Raw genomic sequence first — 12,333 nt, 5'->3', positions numbered from 1 at the left:
GCCAAAATCATAAAAGAAAATACCCAGATGCACTCCAAGGCTGATCCATGAAAAATGGTCCTAGTAGTTCCCTTCAACCCATTACATATTTTTCTCAATATTGCTCATTCTCATCTACACTTTAAACAACTCCCTAACTTATCTCAAAGTTTGTACCTCTGTTTTATTAATGAGCACTTTCCTACAGGCATTATTTCAGATGCTTTCCTGGTAAATTTGTCTCAGTGGAGCTACTTCCATTTAGCTTCAGATGTCTTTAGAGTGGTCATCTACATCTGAGCCAGTCACCCCTGGCTATCTTTGCAGTCCATGGAGAGAAATAAGCACTTGTAGGTGTGATTCATCTGGCTTATTTTAGATGTTTATTTCAGGGTGGGATGAGTCATACCCTAAAAGGAGCTATTTTTGCACTGCTAGAAAAGGGGAGCATGAGGTGAGTGGTTCAGAAATAGAGGTCACCAGATCAGACACATGCATTTAGTCAGATCAACCCCATAGTTCCTTGCTAAAAAAATTGGATCCTTCATATCTTTCTGCTTTATAAAACCTGTTATCTAAAAGACAAATTCAGCTATTCAGGCATAAACCTCACTTGACAAAATTTATTATAATTTATACCATTTTCTTTTACCTTTATGTCATATATTATTCTTTCCATCATAATTTTATCTTGCATACACTTGTATTACACTTGATGTTACTTGAGGTCTGCTGTTGCTCAATATTTTCACCCTGGATAAATTAACCTCAAGGTGTTTTGCTCCAATCTACAAAGCAGATTTTTCCTATATTCATTATAAATATACATTATTAATGTTTATTTAATATTATGTATTTATACATACATAATTATATACTACATAATCTTGATCTTTTTTATGCTTATGTTTTACATTTTCTAGCAAAGTACTGGATATTCTGAAAGTTAAGCCCAAGCAATGCCAGAAGCTTGGAACACAGGAGATTCATTCCTTGATATGGTTCAAAAGGATCTGTTGCTCCTTTGTAACTCTTCAGTTGTGTGTCTTTAGTCCCAACTTTGAAATAACTGGTAAAGGCAATAAATGCATTTAAGCATTCATTTTCCATCCAGTGAATCACAATGGTTATCAAAATATGAAAACATGGAAGGAGGAGAATGTTAAATTGCTTAGAAAGACATAACACCAGAGCAGTAAACAACTTCCCCTCCCTAAACCCTCTTTATTGTGAAGCCTCTTTGCAAACTGATGCGCTTGAAAATGATCTCTCTGATGCTTAGTAAACTAATTTCAATTCGACTTTATTAAGACCAAAGAGGTATTGTTATTAACAACACATATTCATCACTTGATTGCCACATTTATAAGAAAAAATAAACCACAAACATTTAGCATAACATTCCAATGATTAAAAGACTATAGCAGAGAGGGGGTTTTCATGCTCTGAACAGTCAAGAATCATGCATAATGTAATTGCATATTTTTCAGCTGGTGTCAGCAGACCAGATTTCAAGAGATATTTAAAATGTGTTTTTATTAAAAAGAGAAAAAGGTCTTTCAACTGATCTGAAGCAATTTCTGTGTAAAAAGCTGAAGAGGCTATCATTATAAAATGTAATGGTAAACAGAGAATCCTGACAGAGAACATCCTAGGAAGCTGTTTTTCCCTGTATTTGATCTGTATTTATTGAGGAACTGATCCAAAGTTCATTTGAGAGTCAGATGAAAAGCTCCTTCTGAATCCAATGGATTTTGGACCAATGCTGGATTGCAAAAATAAGGTAGCTGAAATTATCCACAGAGGTTTGGACTTGAGGTGAAAAGTAAGTTATGTTCAAGATCATATATATAATTGGTGTTAAAATGATAGATGAGACTAACCTGCGAATTTGAAAACAATGTGGAGTTCTTCTGGATTTTTTCCTATCTGACCAACTCCAATGGCCCTCAAGGCTTTGGATTTGTGGTTTTATTCAGAAGCACTACAAAAACAGGCAGCAGGTATGAAGTGTAGCATGTAGAGGCTTCTACAGACCTACCAATAAATTGTAATTCACATATCACAGCCTGGTTTATTAAATACTGTGGGTTAATAACATAAGGAGCACTTTACAAAAATGTACATGGATGAAAATTTTTATGGGAAATCAAATGAGCAGAAAATACTGCTAGTGAAAACATTCACATTCAAGAAATGTGTCAGAGCCTCCTATGAGAAAAGCTAGAGAAGCCAGCTCATTCACAAATGGGATTTTTAACATTTACCTCAGCTAAAAATGAGTCAGTTTTGTATTATCAGTAATTCACTCATTTACCTTTTATAGATTAATATAATTTGGTATTCATAATAAATTATTACATATGTTAAGCTGGTTTTATATCAGAGTTAAAATAATAGAACAGTTATGCTTTGCAGGAATACTTTGCATTGAGTCAGTGCTCATGCTGGAGTTTCCATCTGCAGATTATCTCAAGCTGTTCTTTATCTTTAAACTTGGGTAAATTAGATTCATCCAAAAGAGGGTATTTTAGGTAAAATGTAAAGTTTGAATTCAAACACCTAATCTCTTCTTTCCATTTGTTTTTATCCCTTTGTTATTATTGTAATAATATTTCTAATGTATTTAATATTATTGAAGATATGAATTCTTAATGTGCCATCTGTATTGCATTCTTCTGCATTATTGCATTGTATCATTTATATAAGATTTTTAGTAGAAATTAAAAATATTTGTTACACTGAGAGACTTTCATCAGGGGCTGGCTCCTGGAATACTCTTTGGAAAGATCACAAGACCAAAAAATGGGAGCTTCTAGTGTCAAAGGAGACAGGCTTTACTATATTACATTTTAGTTTCTGCCAATGCAAAACTCTAAAATAAGACTGGGGATCTATGGGTGCTTTTTTTCTTCCTGTTGACTATAAAGAAGCCCAGAATGAGAGGTTCAGATGTAGATAAAGAGCCACATGTGATCAGTTACACCAACCTCACTTCAAGTGATGTAAATTTACCTGTGTTTGTTGTCTAAAGGTCTTCTTAGAAGGGGAAATATAACTCCCATTCAAAACTTCACATCTTCAGGAGCAGTTCCAGCAGAGAGGAAGAGGAATGAACATTTTGTGTTCTGCAAGAGTTGGCAATTTTACCAGTCTGACAAGGTACTAAAATTTTCAGAGTGACATTGCTTCCCTTGAGAAATTGTCAATTCTGAGACAATTAGGATAACATTTTAAAGCAGGAAATTCCTTAAGGGATGCAATCTTTGCCAAAGATAGGGCACATTAAAACAGGCATTTACTCTACATAGCTTGTTGAGTTCCTCCAGGAACCTCTCTGGAGCTTTAGAACAGGTACAAAAGGAATATCCAGCAACTGACTGTGAAACAAAGAGTTTGTGTGGTGGTTAACCAAGAAAAATTTCCCTCTAATGCTGTAAGAACACTTGTGAGCACAGTGTGTTTTGCCTTCCATTCAGTTATGGTATACTCAACAGCTTCCTGTGCTCACATGTCCCCAGGTATGGTGATCAAGCAAATGTGAGATGAAATGGAGGCTTTTAAATGATCTGCAGGGCATCTTCCACCAAGTTCACACTGACAGACTGGTCTGCCTGACTCATAAATTTTGTCTCGATAGTTAGCCCTCAAGTCACTAATTTGCTTCCTGTGCATCACTTGGACACACTTGGTCATGATCTGAAAATGAATGACTGCTCAAAGTATTCTGCCTTGGCAGCATTCCCACTGCAGAGAGAAAATCCCCAACCTTTCTAGAAGTTGTGTGGAAGCAAATGATTGTGACCCAAAGCTTTAGATCTAAATCAGACCCAAACTCCAAGAGCAATAGCAAATCTACCCCTTAGTCTCTTCTGAAACTTTCAGTATATTTAGCAGTGTGATATTTTGCTTAAGATGTTGTACACTTCAGAGTCAGCAGCATAAACTTATCTGAAGGGTCATTCAGAATACACAGTCTGGTTGAAAGTTCAACCCAGTACCTGTTTACTCAATGCAGTGGGCAGCACTGTCAAAATCACATTCCTGTTGCTGATAAGTACAAAAAAGCACTTGTTCTTTTCTTTTCTTTCCTTTCCTTTCCTTTTTTTTTTTTTTTTTTTTTTTTTTTTTTTGAGAGCTGGGGTGCCTTAATCTTAAATTTAGCACAAGATAAAGGGCCTGGGCAACATCTTCTAGATTGCTGTAGATTGCTGTTAATGCAGAATGGAATTGAGGGCTATTTATAGCCTTTGTGACTTTAACCAGCCATTGTGATTGAAGTAGAGACCTTCCTAATTCATTCTTCATCATCCTATAGTTGTTTTTGTTTGATCTAATTATCTGTGACTGCAGGTGTCAGCCTTTCTTAATGTGCTTGAATTGTGTGCTAGGAAAAAACATCACAAGAGCTTTGAACATACGGATTCCCAGACAGACAATCTATAGAGCCTTTTATTTATTTCCCTGTGCATCACTGGTGGTTTAAAAACTATACAAAGTAAAATAGGAATTTTTTTTTCAATCAAACTAGGTTATTTCTGGCTAAGCTTGGTGCTGTAAGGCCTGTAACAGAAGATAGGCACTCTGTTAGCATCTATGGTTTAGCAAGGTATTTAAAGGGAAGAAATCACTAAGCAGACAGACTGCAGCAGGCTATGTTTACAGCAGCTATTGTGCAATGCTGAAAGGTGATTCTTCCAAAAAAAGAGAGCCACTCTGTAAATCTGGAGTAAATATGGGATTGCTACTCCAGAAGGTCAGGATGCACAATGTTACATGGCAATCATCCGGAGTAAAGATGCAGCTTGCAATTTGGTATTGAAGAAGACAGGACAGCACTCTACTCAGCGCCCTATAATTGGGTAAGTGATGAAATCACACTCAGCTCCACTCTCGCCAAAATATGCTGATGGTAGGAAGGTAGGACCCAGCTTTTTTATTAGTCACTCACTGGAGAGATGAGGACTCAGGCTGCACTGAAGATACCTAAAGTGGAATCAAAAGAATCCTGCCCTGTTTGCTACAACCTTCCTGTTGCTTTTACTCTGTTCAATGTGCTCCCTCTTCTTTCATTGTTAAACTCTTATTAAATTAATCACTTTGTAGTGAGAAAGTGACATTTTCAGACAGCTTGCTTTTCCACACTTCTTGGAGTGATGAAGAAATTTTGCATGTCTACAAAGTTTACTGTAGTCATTTCTACTGAACCAAAATCTGGGAACCTTGAGCAAACATTTGGTTTATGGTTAAGTACTTGCACAATATTAATGCACAATACATTTTCTTATATTCATTTATTATTTATTTTATTCCTTCTATAGGCTATAGCAAAAAAAACTACCACAAACGCACATCCTTCGCTTTAAACTGCCCATGGCTGCAGCAGCCAACCCTCACCAAATGCAGTAGCATATTCTCTGACTCTCAGGCAGCTTTGTTAGGCTGTTTTGGTATTTATGACCCACTTACCATGGGGGGCAGGATTTGGGGAGGGTACCCCTACTCAATTTAAAAGTGCAGGCAAAATTCTGGTGTTGAATTCTGCCGATGCCTTAGCAGTTCCACAACTGTGTTCCCAAACAATAAACTCTGTCAGCAAGGTACAAACTAGCCCTTTGCAGATGATACAGAACATGGGAATCCCTCTAGGGAGGGCTATCTCATTTTTATAACAGGGCATGCAGATAGTAAAGGTGCCTTCTGTGCTTAGCCTCCCCCCTCCAGAGTCAGGAACTGATTCTTTCCTGCTCACTACTTGCCTTAAATTCACCACCCCTATAGCAACGAATGAGGAAGGAGGTGTTCTAGGTGTACTGTGGATAATGCCTTCTGGGAAAGAGCTGGTTTGGACTGGCTGCTGGTGGTTCTGAGTGCCTGTGAGGGCCCTTACCTGCCACTGCTGAGGGGAACTAATGAGATGCAGCCCAGATCAGAGAGAGGGAAAGCACAGGCAGGCCCTTCAGCTGTCACATAGCCTTTGTTTTGATATTCTAACTCACCAGGATCACTATCTGTCTTAGAAAAAAAAGCATTTGCTGTCACTTCTCTTTTGTTTTTCTGCACATATCAGTGCACTTTTGGAGCTGTATGAAACAGCTACCACTGGGAAATAATTCTGTTGCTGGAGTTATCTCAACAGTAGAACTCTTTGTACCATTTAGCACCCCACACCCACACAGACACCAACTATTCTCTTTCTTGCTGCTCTACAGCATGGTTAACTGGGAAAATCTATTATCCCAGACCACCATTACAAAGACTTTCCTACTATTCAGCAGGATTTGCTCTAAATTCTACCTATGGGGGAGAATCTGGTGGCAGATTAATCTGATTCTGCTGCTAAGAAACTTCATACACTGCTGTACATACAATTTTACCTAACTATGCTCCTTGCCACCATCTAGTGGGTGGCTAGACATTTTGTTTATCCCAAAAAATTACTGGGTTATCTTTTCAAGAAGGCACAGAAATACTTTGCATATGTGCCATACTTAAATGTGCTTGTCAAAAATAGCTTCTCTGCTAGCTGGTTCAATAATTACTATATCTGTTTTATCTGCTACATGTTTTTGTCATAAGAATGTGGCTAAAAGTCAAATATGGCAAGTCTTTGCTCTCTATTTAGTTCATCAAAGCTGTCTTTGAAAACCTCTGAAAGCCCTTAGGAATGTATGACTCTTCTCAGATGGAGCCACTACTTGCTTCAACTTTGCCTTTTATAACAGAACGTATTGAATATGGACCAAATGTGTGTAAACAAAGAGAAACCAAGTCAAGATGACTCACTGAAATTTACTTCTGACCTCAGTCAGTTAAAACTATCATCTGGCTTTTCATACATACACTTGTGTGTAAGTTCCTCTCCAGCCCTTCAGATTCCCACTAAACTGAAAGCTTAACAAGGCAGAGGAAATACAGATGGGGTCTTAAGAATGCATTTATTCAGTCCTCTGAAGTCACTTGTCATTTGTTTAATGGACATTGAGTTTAATAGACATTGAGTTTTGGGAGTCACAAAACTTTCATTCTGTTGCAATGAAGAGGCTTAAAACCTCTACCGGCAAAGTCACAAAAACTGCCATGTACAACAGAAAAGAACAGCAGTATGGCAAATGCTCCAAAATAACAATGAAGTTTTTGGGAGATGGTTAAAAAGCTGCTCTTATTCCCTTACAAGCCTGTTTCCAGAGCTATTTTCAGCAGTCATTACAGTTACTCACATAGATAGATAGATAGATAGATAGATAGATAGATAGATAGATAGATAGATAGACAGATAGATAGATAGATAGATAGATATAGATAGATAGACAGATATATGTGTCTGTATATGTCTATGCATTCCTATGTCTACACACATAGATTTATTTTCCTGCACTTCACGAGTTGTGACTTACTGATGATTCTTTGTCCATTCTTATTCACAGTGATAAGGATTTCCTCAAATCTTCCAGTGGACCTTGATTGTGATAAGGATTTCCTCAAGTCTTCCAGTGGATCTTGACAGTTATTCTCCAGTGAGTACACAGAACACCATCTTAAATGGCACTTTGTGACCTGCTACGAGAACTCTTTTCTTGCTTGCATAAGACTTAATTATTACTGATAAAACAATAATGAATGAATTTACAATTAGTACACTTTCTCATGTTTAAAAACCAGTAATTCATAATTTCCAAAACCTTGGAAGAAGGGACTCTTGTTTCATCTTGGATCTTGAGAATTGTAAACAACAAAAATGAAGCTGGTGTACACATCTAAAGCAGGCAATTTTCATAGAATCATAGAATCATAGAATAGTTTGAGTTGGAAGACACCTTAAAGACCACCTACTTTGAACCCCTCTGACATGGGCAGGAACACCTTCCACAAGACCAGGTTAAAGCCCCATCCAACCTGGTCTAGAAGTCTTCCAGGAATGGGGCAGACAGAAGTCCCCTGTGCAACCTGGTCTGGTGTCTTACCACTCTCATACTGAAGAAATTCTTCCTAAAACCAGTTTAAAGCTCCCTTCTCCAGTTTTAGGCCATTGCCTCTTGTCCTCTCATCACATGCTCTCTCAAGAAGCCCCTCTCCAGCTCTCTTGTCAGCCCCCTCTAGGTACTGGAAGGTTCTAAGGTCTTCCTGGAGCATTTCTGCCAGCTGAGGAACCCCAGCTCTCTCAGCCTGCCTTCATAGGAAAGGTGCTCCAGCCCCCTCCTCATCCTCATGGCTCTCCCCTGGACTCCAAAAGGTCCATATCCTCCTTATCTTGGGGGCCTCAGACCTGGACACAGCACTCCAGGTGGGGTCTTATGAGAATGGAATAGAAGGAATTATCTTCCTTGACCTACTAGTCAAAATCCTTTTCATGCAGCCCAGGATACAGTTTGTGGTTTTGATGCACTATATGTGCCCTGAACCAAAACTTGCACGAAGTGACAGCAGTGTCCCCTTGGGAATAGCCTAGATTGCCTAAAAGGACCATAGGTCTGCCTACAAGATCTAGATTTACTGGAGAAAGCAGCTCCTCAAATAGCTGTTTTTCTAACAAACTGTTAGTGCTGTTTCTGTTAGAATAAAGCCCATAACAATAATAATAATATGTGATTGTTTTCTTTGTTGCTCATGAGAGAAAGAAGTATAAGACATATTCAAGAACACTTTATATGGTAGATGGTTTATTTAGGCAGTTAAATAACATAAGCCAAAAGATAAAAAATAGCAGTTAGATGTGACACATAGGCAATATCCTTTCTTACAAGAAACACCTTTTGAATTTGACAGATGGCTTAATGTGAGATCTCAATACACCTTCAACTGCAAAATAAAAGAAATAAAGGTGGTAATAAAAGTGGATGACGTAGAGGTATGTTATTTGCATGGGATTCAGAAAATTAGTTTTCAGTTTGTGGCAGGAATTTACAGTAGCCCAATAAGGTTAGTCTTATTAATCTCTACTGGTAACCAGCGGAGCCACACAAACGAATTTAGAGCAAGAGGAAATTTAGCCATTAGAAAAAAACTCCTCCCTTCCCCACATGTTCCTTTTCATTTTCTCATTGGACAATCAAGATCTTAAGTGGGAAAGGCTAGTCCTGAACTGATAAAAATCAAGCTGAAATTGGCAAGGTTATTGCTCATCTCTCAGCTGTAAGGTGGAAGCAACGATGTGTGAAGGTAGTGCACATGAATGGAGCCAGAAGATTCACTACTCAAGAAGCTGAAATCCCTTTTCCAAAACTATTGAGTGTACAACAGCATGAGCAGCCACTGAGATGAGTATATCACTACGTTTGGACCCCACACAATCTTAATAAATAATTTTTTCACACCATTTCAAAGACTGCAGTCTCTAAAAAAATTTTAGAAAATATTTCTCAAAGTTTTCTATTGATTTTATTTTTATTTCCAAAATGGATAAATACTTAAGATAAATCCTAAAATCTGTGAACCAGCTTTACCATACTACTTAAAGAATGTGATACAGATCATGGTGCACGATTTCAGAATGAGACTTGGTGAAGCTAAACACGAAATAATGACTCCTGAGGGAATAATAAAATCAACAACATGCGCACAAGTCAGTTGCAAAAAAAATTTTGTTATTATTGCAGTCAAGAGATATTAATCTTTTGCTACATATTTAAGGGAACACAACTGCACGAAAGCAAATGTTTAAAAATTAATGTTATAGAACTTTCTGGGACAACATAATTGGAATTATTGCCTGCTATAATTATTGCCTTGGGTCTTAATTTTTTCTCCTTCTTCTATTTTTCCCTTCTCTCTCATTCCACTAAATAGAAAAGATAAAATTCCTCTTCGTGTATCAGTGCACCATTTCTTGAGTACTGCCCAGTTTTTTTTGATATTGTTTTATCAAGTATTTCAGACAACATGATATGCTAAAAAACCACACAGATAAAGTATTTTATAATGCATTTTCAGAATATGGAGTTCCAGTATCAGTTCTCATGATATTCAGAATTTAAGAGTAGTAATACAGTTAAACCCTGGTCTTATTAGTCTACATCTAATGGGGTTAGTGGTCTAGTACTAGACTTTGCATTTAGTTCTGCTGCTAGTGAGCACCATAGTAGCCTTGTAGGAACAGAAGATTTCTCCTTTTGGATTAATTTGGTCCTTCCTTCCTTGGTGAATGTTTTTTTGATACAGCTACACATCTGTATTTCCTGACAGCTCCCTGTAGTGTTGTACCACGGGATAATTTAGGCAAGAGTACAGGACAAGACAAGACAAAATTTGTGCAGCACACCAGAGTGCTGGTGTTTGAGGTGAGGGACATGGCAGCACCAGGACTTGATCCTGAAGACAGCAAATTTGCTCAGAGGCAGCTGATATCTCTGATATCTTCCAAAATGGTTTTCAAACTAAATGTAATTGGAAAAGGAAAGCTTAAAAGCTAATGTGAATGTCTGTACACACCAGCTAGGGCTATAGTTCTGCCTGGCTCCAGCCTCCCCCAAGTGTCAATGCTTTCATACACCCACTGCCACTGAAGTCAGCTCACACACGTTAGGAGCACCTGGCACTTTTCAGAGCTGGGTCCTCAAGCAGATGCTGACAAAAACTGTAAGTGCTGCAAATGCATGTGGGTTGCCAAGGGCTCTTTAAAGCCAGATATCTTTAATAAAAATAACTAATGCCTGGCCTGTGGTTGATCATGTTCCACAGGCCACTGCATCTGTGGAACAGTTTATTGATACTTCTGACTCATTTGGAAGGGAACAAATACAAGAGCAAGAAACATGAGTAGAAAAAGTTCTTCCATCAAGATGCGGTCAAGAAATCTCTTATGTCTTTGAATTCTGCCTGAAGGTTTCTACACAAAGTTCAGAGAGACAGACTTGCTGAAAACTCTCCATATATTTGCCTCAAGGGGTGGGACTGAACTGCATGGTTGATATTTTTACTTCCAGTTTGCAGACTGGAGGCATTTCTTCTTCTTTTTGACATTTGTTTTTAATTTATTCACTTTTCTTTTTTATGTGTTAAAAAAGAAAAGTGAATAAAGAATTAAAAAAAAAAAAAAATTTAAAATAGTGAGAAAATAGCCACTAAGGCTTTTCTTTCTTTTTCTTTCTTAGTAAATCAAACTAATAATTGCAAGAGATGTTTATAATTAATTGATTTGTCATGCACTGAGCCATCTATCTTTTGCTGTGATTACAAGAACAACCTGCTATGGGTAAGCCAACCCATATATGTTCTTGTGGGGCATCAGCTCTTTTGCAGTCACTGCCTACACACACACATTGCTACTCTGACATACCCCGGGGTAGATGCAAACAAGTTTACCCTTCAGTGAAGCTATTCCTCCTTTATGATCCTGTTGCAGAATCTATCACAGCCCAACAATTCCACGATTGATTTGCTGGCAGCCGAGCCCTGAGGCTTGGAATGTAAATAAGACTCAGAATGAAAGTGATGTGCTCTGCAGCAGCCAACACCGAGTGCAGGTACTTCATCAATTGACCTGATTTCTGGCAAATCTGCTTGAAACCTTGGAACTTGCTTGCAATTCCAATTTTTGCAATAAAATATTAGTCTCCATGGTAATGAGAGAGAAGTGCTTTACTAACTCATTTAGGGAAAAAAAAAAACCAAAAGGAGATGACAGTATCTCTGAGAAAATGAAATTTTCAACATTATTTCACAGTTGGACAGCTTCATGCAGACTTGTCAACAGATTAGTAGCATTCTTCCCATTTTATATATGGAAAATCAGAGTAATTAATAGGCCTCAGGCCTTGCTTGCAAAAAGGAGATTTAATGAGCTCTACAGCATTATCAGAACAGAAGAGCACATCAGTAGTTTGCCTCTGTCCATGCAAAGGAACACCACCAATAGAAGGATGGCCCTGCCCCACTCCTTTCCAGATCTACTAGATATTATTAGATAAATGCTGCTCTACCCATTTAAATGTTGCAAAATTCTGGGCTACAAATTATCTATTTGGGGCAGGCAATGCTGTCTTTGCTATGTTTTTTTCTAATATCTATCACTACAGGAGTCTCACCCACAGGCCTTAGTTAATTGGCGGGGGGGAGAATAATTGCATTTCAGTAGGAACCAGAAAGACAAGAAAAAAATGTTACAGGCTCTGTAGAAAGCCAGGTGCTCAACAGACCACGTGTTTTTCAGGCCAACTTATGAGAAAGGGTCTCTTTTACAAGCCACATACACAAGATTATGGTTGTGAAATCTTTCTCAATAACTTCCTCACAGGAGAAAGTCAAAATAACAGCCAAAAATATTCAAGACTGGGAGGCAAAAACTGAAGTCAGGGTGGGGAGAGAGAAAAGAACAATCCTTTTTCTCTCCTCTTAGAGGCTCTGAGAGAGAGGTGT

The sequence above is a fragment of the Ammospiza nelsoni genome, chromosome 2, assembly GCF_027579445.1.
Source record: "Ammospiza nelsoni isolate bAmmNel1 chromosome 2, bAmmNel1.pri, whole genome shotgun sequence".
NCBI classification, from domain to species: Eukaryota; Metazoa; Chordata; class Aves; order Passeriformes; family Passerellidae; genus Ammospiza; species Ammospiza nelsoni.
Note: the sequence above shows the minus strand (reverse complement) of the source record.